At 47.0% G+C, this 12050-nt stretch overlaps 5 non-coding genes and 1 pseudogene across 5 annotated transcripts; 3 read left to right on the top strand and 3 right to left on the bottom strand.

Moving 5' to 3' along the window:
• The first annotated feature begins 5993 nt into the window (after positions 1 to 5993).
• Positions 5994 to 6157, top strand: LOC135009689 (U1 spliceosomal RNA). The gene has a single exon (XR_010209205.1). It is a non-coding gene; the product is annotated as a U1 spliceosomal RNA (small nuclear RNA).
• A 152-nt stretch (positions 6158 to 6309) lies between these two features.
• Positions 6310 to 6451, top strand: LOC135009654 (U1 spliceosomal RNA; annotated as a pseudogene).
• A 692-nt stretch (positions 6452 to 7143) lies between these two features.
• Positions 7144 to 7307, top strand: LOC135009435 (U1 spliceosomal RNA). The gene has a single exon (XR_010208977.1). It is a non-coding gene; the product is annotated as a U1 spliceosomal RNA (small nuclear RNA).
• Positions 7308 to 10610: 3303 nt separating this feature from the next.
• LOC135009669 (U1 spliceosomal RNA) lies at positions 10611 to 10773 on the bottom strand. The gene has a single exon (XR_010209193.1). It is a non-coding gene; the product is annotated as a U1 spliceosomal RNA (small nuclear RNA).
• Positions 10774 to 10925: 152 nt separating this feature from the next.
• LOC135009537 (U1 spliceosomal RNA) lies at positions 10926 to 11089 on the bottom strand. The gene has a single exon (XR_010209077.1). It is a non-coding gene; the product is annotated as a U1 spliceosomal RNA (small nuclear RNA).
• A 675-nt stretch (positions 11090 to 11764) lies between these two features.
• LOC135009722 (U1 spliceosomal RNA) lies at positions 11765 to 11920 on the bottom strand. The gene has a single exon (XR_010209223.1). It is a non-coding gene; the product is annotated as a U1 spliceosomal RNA (small nuclear RNA).
• Between the last annotated feature and the right edge of the window lie 130 nt (positions 11921 to 12050).

The following is a 12050-nucleotide window of genomic DNA, read 5'->3' on the forward strand; positions in this document are numbered from 1 at the left end:
CAAACGCAATGTGCAAAAGAAGCAGAGGCTTTCCCACATTTAAGGCATTCACCAGATTCGGCATTTAACATATGTGATCGTTGTGCCGGTGTAATATAAGCCCTGTGCAAAAATCGCAGGTGGACTTCCTGGAAGTAAGCTGATGACAAAAATTTCAGTGATTTTTCGCAGGGTTGTGTAATGTCTGAAATGGAAACTAAATCAGGAATGTCACCTTTCCATTTCAACATTAAATTATCCCATTGCACAGTGGGTAGGCAGGATATCAAAATGGCATAGATATATTTTATCTTAAATGGACGCGACTGGGAGGAATGCAGGAGAGTTTCAATATCTTGGGATGCGGAGTTGACCTTAGAGGGAGATATTGCCTGGGTCGAGGCATCAAATGAAAGAACAAAGTGACGCACCTGGAAGTACATGTATAAGTGTCGAGGCGATAAATCGTATTTTTGACACAGCGCAGAGAAGGAGAGCAAAACTCCTCCTGGGTCAAACACCTTGTGAAAGGAATCAAGACCTTTTTCCTTCCAGAGGGAGTACGTGGCATTGTGGAGCGAGGGCGGGAAATTTGGGTTGCCCCACAACGGGATAAATTTAGAGAAATGAGGGTCTCGGTGACATTTTTTGCTTATGGCCAACCATGCATAGTAAGTGTCTTTGAATAGTATATGATTTTTTAATTGAGGCGGTATCTGGGAGTGATGCGTAAGTATTAGCGCACTAGGGGCGTATGGAGAGAATATTGCTAGGTCAAGATCGTAATCCACATAGTGGGATGTTGCATGGAGCCAATCGACAATATAGCGGAACTGGACAGATAAAGAATATGCTTGAATATCAGGGGCCGCAAAACCTCCTTTTGCTTTAGGGTATTTTAATTTCTGTCTGGCTATACGTGGTCTCTTGCCTTGCCAAAGAAACTTAGAGAAAAGTGCTTCAAGCCTGAGGGTATCTTTACCAGTCAACGAAATAGGAAGCATTTGCATTAAGTAAAATAACTTGGGGAAGATGACGCTTTTTAACACTTCTAGCCTACCCATGAGGGATAATGGTAGATCCATCCAGGAATCTAATTTCAGGGCCAGGTTCTTTATGATAGGAGAGTAATTAATTTTGTAAAGATTAAGGAGATCTGAGCAAATGTTAATACCTAGATATTTAAAATGGGAAAGGGTTATTTTAAAGGATGGGATATCAGGATGGGACAATATGGAAGGAGTTAAATTACCTAGTAACAGAAGTTCCGATTTACTAACGTTTATTCTGTAACCTGCTAATTTTCCAAAGGAGTAAATCAATTGTAGTAGGGATGGTAGTGATTGTTCTGGGTTTGATAAAAACAGAAGTGTGTCATCCGCAAATAATGCTATTTTCAAAACTTGTGATCCGATTGTGATACCATTTATTAGTGGGGAATTACGAACAGCTATAGCGAGAGGTTCTATTGACAGATCAAAAAGGAGTGGGGAAAGAGGACAGCCTTGTCTCGTCCCCCTCTGTAAGACAAAGGCATCTGAGAGAAGGCCATTGCAAGAAATGGAGGAAGACGGAGTTGTGTACAGTGTACGGATAACAGAAATGAAGGAGTCGGGGAAACCAAATCTGTGTAATATTTGGAAGAGATAGGGCCATAGTAAAAGGTCGAAAGCCTTTTCTGCGTCTATCGATAAGATAAGCGCTGGAGGGGGGGTTGAAGGAGAGTTGGCATGTTGGATGTCGGATTGTTGGATGACCGAGAGGACCCTTCTCAGGTTCACTACAGAGTGTCGACCATTTATAAATCCTGTTTGGTCTTTGTGGATAAGTATAGGCATGACTGGTTTTAGTCTCTGCGTGATAATAGATGTAAAAATGTTAAAATCCACGTTTAATAATGAAATCGGCCTATATGAGCCTGGTAAGGAGAGGTCTCTGCCAGCTTTGGGTAACACCTTGATTACTGCGTCAGTGAATCTATCAGGAAGAATCCCCTCGGTCATGATTTTGTTAAAAACCGCCTGTAATAGGGGGCTAATCTTATGTGACAGAAGTTTATAGAATTCGTTTGTGTAGCCATCTGGGCCTGGGGCTTTGCAAGGTTTAAGCCTTTTTATAGCCGTTAAGATTTCAGAGAGAGTAATAGGAGAAGTTAATGTATGTATCATTTTCTCTGGTACTTGGGGTAGTGGGAGACTATCCCAAAAATGTGGGGGGTATTTATCATGTGGGGAAAGTGCATCTCTTTGATCAGGCGAAGAATACAAGGATATGTAATATTCACGCATAATGGCTGCAATCTGGGCATTAGAGGAGGTATGAGAGGTATCCGGATTTTTTAGAGGATGGACCACCATTGGCTTCCTGGTTCCCTGCAATAGTGAGGTAAGGAGTTTGCCTGTTTTGTTTCCGTATCGGTGAAATTTATAGCTAACATTAAACTGATACTTTTCCCCATTTAAATGTAGGATATCATTAAAGGTAGTTTTGGCTAAGTTATAGGCTGTCCTGGATTCCAGCGAGGGTTTTGTTTTAAAAGACTGATACGCCGCTGATAGATTGCTTTGGGCATCCAAGAATGACTGGTTAAGCTTTCTCTTAAGATGTGAGTAATAAGAAATCACTTCGCCTCTGAGAACTACTTTGGCGGTTTGCCAGAAAAGAGAGGGATCCTCTCTTTCATGCATTGAGTTATCTTGTCGAAAATTCTCCCAGACTTCTTCGCATTTACTTTTGAATTTATCAGATTTCGCTAAATGCGAAGGGAATTTCCACAAAGGGGGAGAAGACTTTTCCACAGTATAAGCCAACTCAACCCAGACCAATCCATGGTCCGAGATAACAGTCGGTTCAATGGAGGCCTGGCGAATATTAGGAAATAAAAGGGAAGCAACCAAAACATAGTCTATGCGAGACCAAGAGTTGTGCACCATGGAAAGGCATGTAAACTCTTTTTCTGTGGGATTTAGGGCTCTCCAGGCATCTACCAGGCTTAGCCTTTTGGCTAACCACGGCACACCTAACGTGGGAAGAGGACGGGATCTACTTGTAGGGTGGGATTTATCAAGATATAGGGAGGATACTAAATTTAAATCTCCACACAATATCAGGGAAGAGAGATCACAGGAGTGGAGTCTGGCCATGAGTTTTGTAAAAAAGATTTTTTTATAAGTATTAGGAGCATAAACGGAGCATATGTGATAACTTTTATTGCCCAATTTACATTGCACTAACACGTACCTGCCCTCTGGGTCAGCCTCCATCGACATTACTTCGATTGGGAGGGATCGTCTTGCTAAAATCGCTACACCACAAGATTTTGAGTTCAAAGATGCTGCTCCTAATAAGGACCAATTCAGCATCTGTAGTTTTTTAGTTTCATTTAGAACCAGGTGCGTCTCTTGTAAACATGCAATGTCAATATGTTTTTTGTTCAGATAAGACAATATTTTTCTCCTTTTGGCAGGTGTATTAATGCCTCCTACATTTAGTGTACATACCTTAATCGTAGCCATATATCAAGTAAAAAGGGTATATCGTCTGGCACATGTAGATTGTAACATCATTTCTCCTCTCTGAAGGAATAGAAAGGAAATGGGGGGGAGGGGGAAACACATGAGGAAAAAAGACAACGACAATGACAGGGGAGACAGACTTAAAGAAAATGGAAAAAATAATATTAGACAGCAAAAACACGTGTAATGAATAAAACATTACAAAAATATTTAGAACTAGTAATAGTAACCGACTTCGGGTGAAACTGTAACAGAAGCTGGTTACAATGATAGGAAAACAAAATGGCGGCGGGGGCTTCTCCGCTGCCATCAGCAACTTTTTTTAACATACAGTAACATTAATGAAATATTTTTCCAAGCTCACCAAAAGATTACCAAACCATATATTATACGGCACCTCTGAATGTATCTCCTAAGCTTTGCTCTAGCTAGAGATCACCATATTATTTAGCATAACTGAAACCTGAATGTGGTATTAAGCCAGAAACAATCAAAGAGTCACCCAGGTGGATCATCTGTAATATCCTGAGCCAGCGAGTCGTCTTCTTCTTTGAGATATGCTTCAGCATCATCGGGGTTAGTAAAGTCCTTGAAAGAGGATCCCTGAAAAATTCTGAGACGAGCTGGGTATAGCATAGCAAATTTCCGTTTATCTTTGGCTAGAAAGGCACAAACAGGATTGAAGGCTTTGCGAAGGCGAGAGAGTTCAGCCGAGTAATCTTGAAAGATCCTCAAAGGGGTGCCCTCCCATCGGAGATCTACTTTACGCGAGGCCCTCCATATAGCATCTTTGTGAAGAAAGTTCAAGGTTTTAAAGATGACCACACGTGGTTTATTAATTCCTGCGCGTGTCTGGTCCCCCATTCTATGCACACGTTCTATCACCATGTCAGCACAAACGCCTTCCACGTTAAGCATTTTAGGAAGAGTATTCCTGACAAATTGCTCCAGACTGGGACCTTTAAAAGATTCGGGTAGGCCAATTATTCGTAAGTTGCACCTACGCGTGCGGTTTTCTATATTGTCCATTTTGTCGCTGAGAAGCCTATTGTCTTTCTCCAGACGCCCTACCGTGGCTTTTAGTTGTTCAACTTCATCTATGGTAACTCCTAAGCTATTCTCCGTGGTAGAAACTCTGCTTGAGAGTTGCTGCAATTGTAGAGAAATGTCCCCCACCGCTTTCTTCAGCAGAGGGGCCATCGTATCCTGTATTGCGGTTACCATATCTTTATAAGTTAGGGGGGTGCCCGGAGTTGCAACATTGTCATGTACCTGTATTTGGGAGACGTCAGAGGTGTCTTTGCTTGCTTTTTTTGCTGCAGGTTTTACTGGGCTAGAGTCAGAACTGGACGGGGGAGTCTGGTCTGCCCTCCTTTTGTCCTGCCTAGGGGGTAGTGCTGGGGGATGAATCTTAGCAGTAACTGGTGGGCCCAGGAATTTCTCCATGATGCTGCTTGTAGATCGTGTAGCCTGATGGGGTTGCCGTTGGTGTCTGGTCCTGTATTATATTAGGCAGGGTATTGGGTTTTTCTTGTCGCCTTCTTTCTCTCCGTCGTTAACGAAATTAGGACAGGAGATCAGGGAGCGTTATAAACGGAGTATTAAAGTGCCTAGCACTATGCAGGGAGCCTGTGCTGTGGTGCTCTCATCCACCGGGACTTCACTGCCAGCCGCCGCGTGGGTCTGCTCCTTAACACTCACAGCGCGTGAGGGTGGTAAGCTGGACGGGAGAGAGCCCGCTGCGGGAGGTATCAGACAGCCTGTGTGGTATACTGCGGAGATCTCAGCCACCGGAACGCCTCCGTCAGCCGCAGTACTCCGTGCTAACGCGCCCAGCGTGTACGGGTGACGAGCTGGTCGTGAGAGAGAGAGTCCGGTGTGTGGGATAACTATTAGGGAGCCTGAGTTTTGTGCTGCGGTGTTTCCAGCTACCAGGGCACCACTACCGGCCGCCGCGTAGGCCCGGACCTCAGCACGCCGTGTAACTACTCACCGCGTGTGCGGGTGACGGGTGGCGGTCCGATCTGGCAGGGGCTCTCTGCAGGAGGTGTCAAATGCCGGTTAGTGAGATTCTGGAAGATCCTTCGGTGTGCGTTGGGCGGTAAAGGCTGATGGCAACGGAGGAGCACACTGGAGTTGCTGCTTACTCCGCCATGCCGGAACCGGAAGTCCCCCCTGCACACCCCTTTATTCTTTTCATATGCAGACGAGGGTTGAAGCCAACTTTGACCCACTGCTTGGATGACATCACCATATTCAAATCCATCTGCTGCAGGCCTTCCCCCAGGAATGCTTGCACTAGTTGTTGCATTTGGTTTGTTGTTTGGGGGTGCTTCAGTATTAGGCAGCCTTCTGCCCTCCCATGTTCATCTGAAAATATGTGTTCTCCCTGCAGTTGTTGTCCCCAGATGAGAGTTCCCTTGTGCTGCCTCAGTTGAATCTCCTTTACTTGACAGAGATGTGCCTGAGCAGCGGCCCTCCCCAGCCCTATCCCAAATCATACTTATTTTGCATAGGAGATACCATGGTCATGAAGATTGTTCTCCCAGGGTTAGGTTCATTCATTGCATTCTGGGTATGCTGACCCCTGTGATTTCCCCAAATGTGGGAAACTCAACTGCATTATTTGTGGTAGTGGGGGACTGTGTTTGTGCTTTCCTCTGGTCAGCTCTGGTAAAAGTCAGATTTCTTTGTCTCAGATCTTCCTCTAGCCTTGTTCTTCTTTCGAGAGTTCCCTTGTGCTGCCTCAGTTGGATCTCCTTCACTTGACAGGGGGGTGCCCGAGCAGCGACCCTCCCCAGCTCTAGCCCAACTCCTACTTACCTGCCAGGTGAGATACTATGATCATGAAGATGCTTCTCCCAGGGCAAGGCTCACCCATTGCACTCTGGCTGTGCTGCCCCTGCGATTTCCCCAAATGTGGGAAACTTGACTGCATAATTTGTGTTTCCCCTGGTCGGCTCTCATATAATTCAGATCTCTTTGTCTCAGGTCTCTCTCCAGCCTAGTTTGCTGTCTGTTTCCACTTCTTTTTTCTTGAGCCCCTCCCTTCTATACCCTTGTGCACTATCCTGACTTCTCCCATCTGCTTACTTTGTGCCTTCCAACGCACAATGCAAACTACAGGTAGTGCTGCAGGGCCCACACCCTTTTACTTGCTTTACAGAGCAGCTCTGGAGCTGTTACAGTGCCCAGCTGCTGCAAGAAATCAGCTTGAATGCTTCAGGGGCTGGGGCATAGCCAACATGAGCCCCACACCGAAGGAGGGTGGAGGTGTTTAATGCGAACTAGGGGTCATCCAAGCGCCGCAAAAGGCCGCCATGCCCTGCACACCCCTTTTTTCTTTTCATATGCAGACGAGGGTTGAAGCCAACTTTGACCCACTGCTTGGATGACATCACCATATGCAAATCCATCTGCTGCAGGCCTTCCCCCAGGAATGCTTGCACTAGTAGTTGCATTTGGTTCGTTGTTTGGGGGTGCTTCAGTTTTAGGCAGCCTTCTGCCCTCCCATGTTCATCTGAAAATATGTGTTCTCCCTGCAGTTGTTGTCCCCAGATGAGAGTTCCCTTGTGCTGCCTCAGTTGAATCTCCTTTACTTGACAGAGATGTGCCTGAGCAGCGGCCCTCCCCAGCCCTATCCCAAATCATACTTATTTTGCATAGGAGATACCTTGGTCATGAAGATTGTTCTCCCAGGGTGAGGTTCATTCATTGCATTCTGGGTATGCTGACCCCTGTGATTTCCCCAAATGTGGGAAACTCGACTGCATTATTTGTGGTAGTGGGGGACTGTGTTTGTGCTTTCCTCTGGTCAGCTCTGGTAAAAGTCAGATTTCTTTGTCTCAGATCTTCCTCTAGCCTTGTTCTTCTTTCGAGAGTTCCCTTGTGCTGCCTCAGTTGGATCTCCTTCACTTGACAGGGGGTGCCCAAGCAGCAATCCTCCACAGCTCTAGCCCAACTCCTACTTACCTGCCAGGTGAGATACTATGATCTTCACTGTTAGGGCAATCAGGATGTGGAATTCCCTGCCAGGGAAGGTGGTAATGGCGGACTCTGTAATTGGATTTAAAAAAGGAATGGATACATTTCTGAATGAAAAAGCTATCCAAGGTTATAATACTTAAAATATCAACATGGTTAATCCGGGGGTAACATGAGTTGTAGTAGTTAACTAGTCATAAAACATTATTCAGCAAGTATGTAGAATCATCACAACTTAAAACAGGTTGAACACGATGGGCAATTTGCCTCTTTTCAACCTCAAAAACTATATTACTATATGTTACTATATTACTATGTTACTGTAGTATACAGAACACCACAATGTAATGAGCAGTGATAGTGAGCACTGATGAGGATACTAGAACTGACACTGAGCAGCAAGATGCAGCACTGGACTATTAGTAATGTACTGTAGTATGCTGAGCACCACAATGCAGCACAAGACAATGAGCAGTGATACTGAGCACTGATGAGGATACTACTGAGAACTGACACTGAGCAGGAGAGACACACTACTAGTATTACTGAGCAGCAATAAGTAACCACTGATACTGAGCACTGATATTGAGATTTCCACTGAGAGAACATAGCCACGTCCTCTCCGCTCCCTCTTCAATGCACGAGTAAAAATGGCGGCAACGCGCAGCTCTTTATATGAAATCCGAATCTCGCGAGAATCCGACAGCGGGATGATGACATTTTCCCTTGTTCAGGTTTTACGAGTCAGGCGGGAACAACCGAGCCTGCCTCGGACCAGTGTAAACCACGTGGAGTTCGTGGGGAATTCGGTTCTCGGAGAACCGAACCCGCTCCTCTCTACCTTATACCCATATATTTTTTTATTTTCAATCTAAGCCCCTGCAGTTTTCTGTAAGCATCTGCTTCGCTATGATGATCAACAAGTCACAAGGGCAAACACTCAGGGCTTGAGGCGTAGATCTTAGGACCAGCTGCTACAAGCATGGCAGAGGTGTCACTATCACTGGTGACACCCAGAGAGGTGGCGAAGGAGATTGTAATGCAGTGCGCGCAGATAAGCAGCGCAATGGTAAAAAGGAGGCATGGTTTCATAGGTAGGGGCGTGGCCTGGTGGCCTGAATCTACATTTTGTTGCTCCGGGTGTCCCGGGGGTTGGGGGCTGCACCCTGGGACTAGTGTGTGAGTGGTGCTGGCTCCTGCACAGTGACAGGACATGGCCACCCAGCATGACGCCTCCCTTCTTGACCAATCTGTAATTGCAGTCGCACTGCAGTTCAGCGTGATCATAAAAAATGGTGTAGCCTCCTGCTGGTGCAGACTGTATGTGCGCGCAGGAAGCCGCCACCATTTTTGTGATCACAGCGGCTGAATGTGATGTCATACAGCCGCTGTGACCACGCCCCCTGTGTCTCCTCCGTTGCAGACCCCATTTTGAAGCCTTGCCCCCGCACCGCTCCATCCCTGACTTGGAAATGGAGTGTTGCTGACCCCCCTCTCCCCCCCTGCCCCGATTGACAGGCAGAGGCGATCGCATTCTCTGCGGGGTGCCGCAGAAAATGCAGGCACATGCGTATGCTCTTAGCAATTTTTGCAGTTGGATCGCTTACTGTGATTGCAATCCAACCTGAATCAGGCCCTATTACCTATCACAATGCGCTGCGGGCAGTACAAAATTGGTTTAATATGGGAGAAAAAACCCCAGACCTGTGCTCCTTAACTGTACCTGGTGGCTCGTGGAGCGGCTGCCCAGTAATCAGTGTCCACGCCAGTGCGCACACGGTCCACCCCCTACGGCCACGCTCCCCTTCATCAGCGGCCTCGTGATCCGGAAGGGCGGTGCGTGTGTGACTGACCTTAGGAAGAAACCGGAGCCTCCGCTGCAGTGACCCAGCAACCAGGGCACGGGAGTATACAGCGCCGCTGGGAGTGATGAAGCTGCAGTAAAGATGTCTATTAGACCTAGCCTGCTGCAGCCCTTGTAGATTCTCATAAAAAAAGTTCTTATTTTCTTGTCAAAATTAATAGCTAAGAATAGGCTGCCTGAGGCAGGCCCCTGTTAAGTGGCCTGCTACTGAAGGCACCAACTACAAACTGAGCTCCCTGTTCATGGAAGCGGGGTTATAGAGGAGAATGCGCTGAGCATCTTGGGAACAGTCAAAAGCTTTGAGCCGGTTGGTGCCTCAGATCAAGATCCTACTCTACACCCCAATGTGAATCCTTGTGGAGTCCAGTGTACCCCACAGAAGAAATTAATGTGTCACACCCATTGGCAGCAACCTTAGAATAGCTGCTGACGGGCACAATTGAGAAAGGAAGGGGGGGGGACATTTGAATCCAGCACATAGATGCAATTCAAATATGTAATTTGAACCTTCCTATTTTAAAATATAATGGATGAACTTCACCCTGTGATAACAATCTTCATGATATAGAGATCTCATATGCAAAATAAGTATGAGTTGGGATAGGGCTGGGGAGGGTGGCTGCTAGGGCAAGCCCCTCCCCCGTCAAGTTAAGGAGATTCAACTGAGGAAGCACAAGGGAACTCTCGTCTGGGGACAACAACTGCAGGGAGACCACATTTTTTCAGATGAACATGGGAGGGCGGAAGGCTGCCTAATACTGAAGCACCATCAAATATCAAACCATATGCAATAACTAGTACAAGCATTCCTGGGGGAAGGTCTGCAGGAGACGAATTTGCATACGGTGATGTCATCCAAGCAGTGGGCCAAAGTTGGCTGGAACCCTCATCTGCATATGAAAAGAGAAAAGGGTTATGCAGGGCATGGCGGCCTTTTGCGGCGCTTGGATGACCCCTAGTTCGCATTAAACACCTCCACCTTCCTTCGGTGTGGGGCTCATGTTGGCTATGCCCCAGCCCCTGAAGCATTCAAGCTGATTTCTTGCAGCAGCTGGGCACTGTAACAGCTCCAGAGCTGCTCTGTAAGGCAAATAAAAGGGTGTGGGCCCTGCAGCACTACCTGTAGTTCGCATTGTGCGTTGGAAGGCACAAAGTAAGCAGACGGGAGAAGTCAGGATAGTGCGCAAGGGCATAGAAGGGAGCGGCTCAAGAAAAGAGAAGTGGAAACAGACAGCAAACTAGGCTGGAGAGAGACCTGAGACAAAGAGATCTGAATTATACGAGAGCCGACCAGGGGAAACACAAATTATGCAGTCAAGTTTCCCATATTTGGGGAAATCGCAGGGGCAGCACACCCAGAGTGCAATGGTTGAGCCTTGCCCTGGGAGAAGCACCTTCAAGATCATAGTATCTCACCTGGCAGGTAAGTAGGAGTTGGGCTAGAGCTGGGGAGGGTCGCTGCTCGGGCACCCCCCTGTCAAGTGAAGGAGATCCAACTGAGGCAGCACAATGGAACTCTCGAAAGAAGAACAAGGCTAGAGGAAGATCTGAGACAAAGAAATCTGACTTTTACCAGAGCTGACCAGCGGAAAACACAAACACAGTCCCCAACTACCACAAATAATGCAGGCGAGTTTCCCACATTTGGGTAAATCACAGGGGTCAGCATACCCAGAATGCAATGAATGAACCTCACCCTGGGTGAACAATTTTCATGACCATGGTGTCTCCTATGCAAAATAAGTATGATTTGGGATAGGGCTGGGGAGGGCCGCTGCTCAGGCACATCTCTGTCAAGTAAAGGAGATTCAACTGAGGCAGCACAAGGGAACTCTCATATGGGGACAACAACTGCAGGGAGAACACATATTTTCAGATGAACATGGGAGGGCAGAAGGCTGCCTAATACTGAAGCACCCCCAAACAACAAACCAAATGCAACAACTAGTGCAAGCATTCCTGGGGGAAGGCCTGCAGCAGATGGATTTGCATATGGTGATGTTATCCAAGCAGTGGGTCAAAGTTGGCTTCAACCCTCATCTGCATATGAAAAGAGAAAAGGGGCGTGCAGGGCATGGCGGCCTTTTGCGGTGCTTGGATTACCCCTAGATCGCATTAAACACCCCCACCCTCCTTTGGTGTGGGGCTCATGTTGGCCATGCCCCATCCCATGAAGCATTCAAGCTGATTTCTTGCAGCAGTCTGGGCACTGTAACAGCTCCAGAGCTGCTCTGTAAGGCAAGTAAAAGGGTGTGGGCCCTGCAGCACTACCTGTAGTTTGCATTGTGCATTGGAAGGCACAAAGTAAGCAGACGGGAGGAGAAGTCAGGATAGTGCACAAGGGTATAGAAGGGAGGGGCTCAAGAAAAAAGAAGTGGAAACAGAGAGCAAACTAGGCTGGAGAGAGACCTGAGACAAAGAGATCTGAATTATACGAGAGCCGACCAGAGGAAACACAAATTATGCAGTCAAGTGTCCCACATTTGGGGAAATCGTAGGAGCAGCACACCCAGTGTGCAATGGGTGAGCCTTGCCCTGGGAGAAGCACCTTCCTGATTATAGTATCTCACCTGGGTGTGCTGCCCCTGCGATTTCCCCAAATGTGGGAAACTTGACTGCATAATTTGTGTTTCCCCTGGTCGGCTCTCATATAATTCAGATCTCTTTGTCTCAGGTCTCTCTCCAGCCTAGTTTGCTGTCTGTTTCCA

Source organism: Pseudophryne corroboree, unplaced genomic scaffold (genome assembly GCF_028390025.1).
Source record: "Pseudophryne corroboree isolate aPseCor3 unplaced genomic scaffold, aPseCor3.hap2 scaffold_227, whole genome shotgun sequence".
NCBI lineage: Eukaryota > Metazoa > Chordata > Amphibia > Anura > Myobatrachidae > Pseudophryne > Pseudophryne corroboree.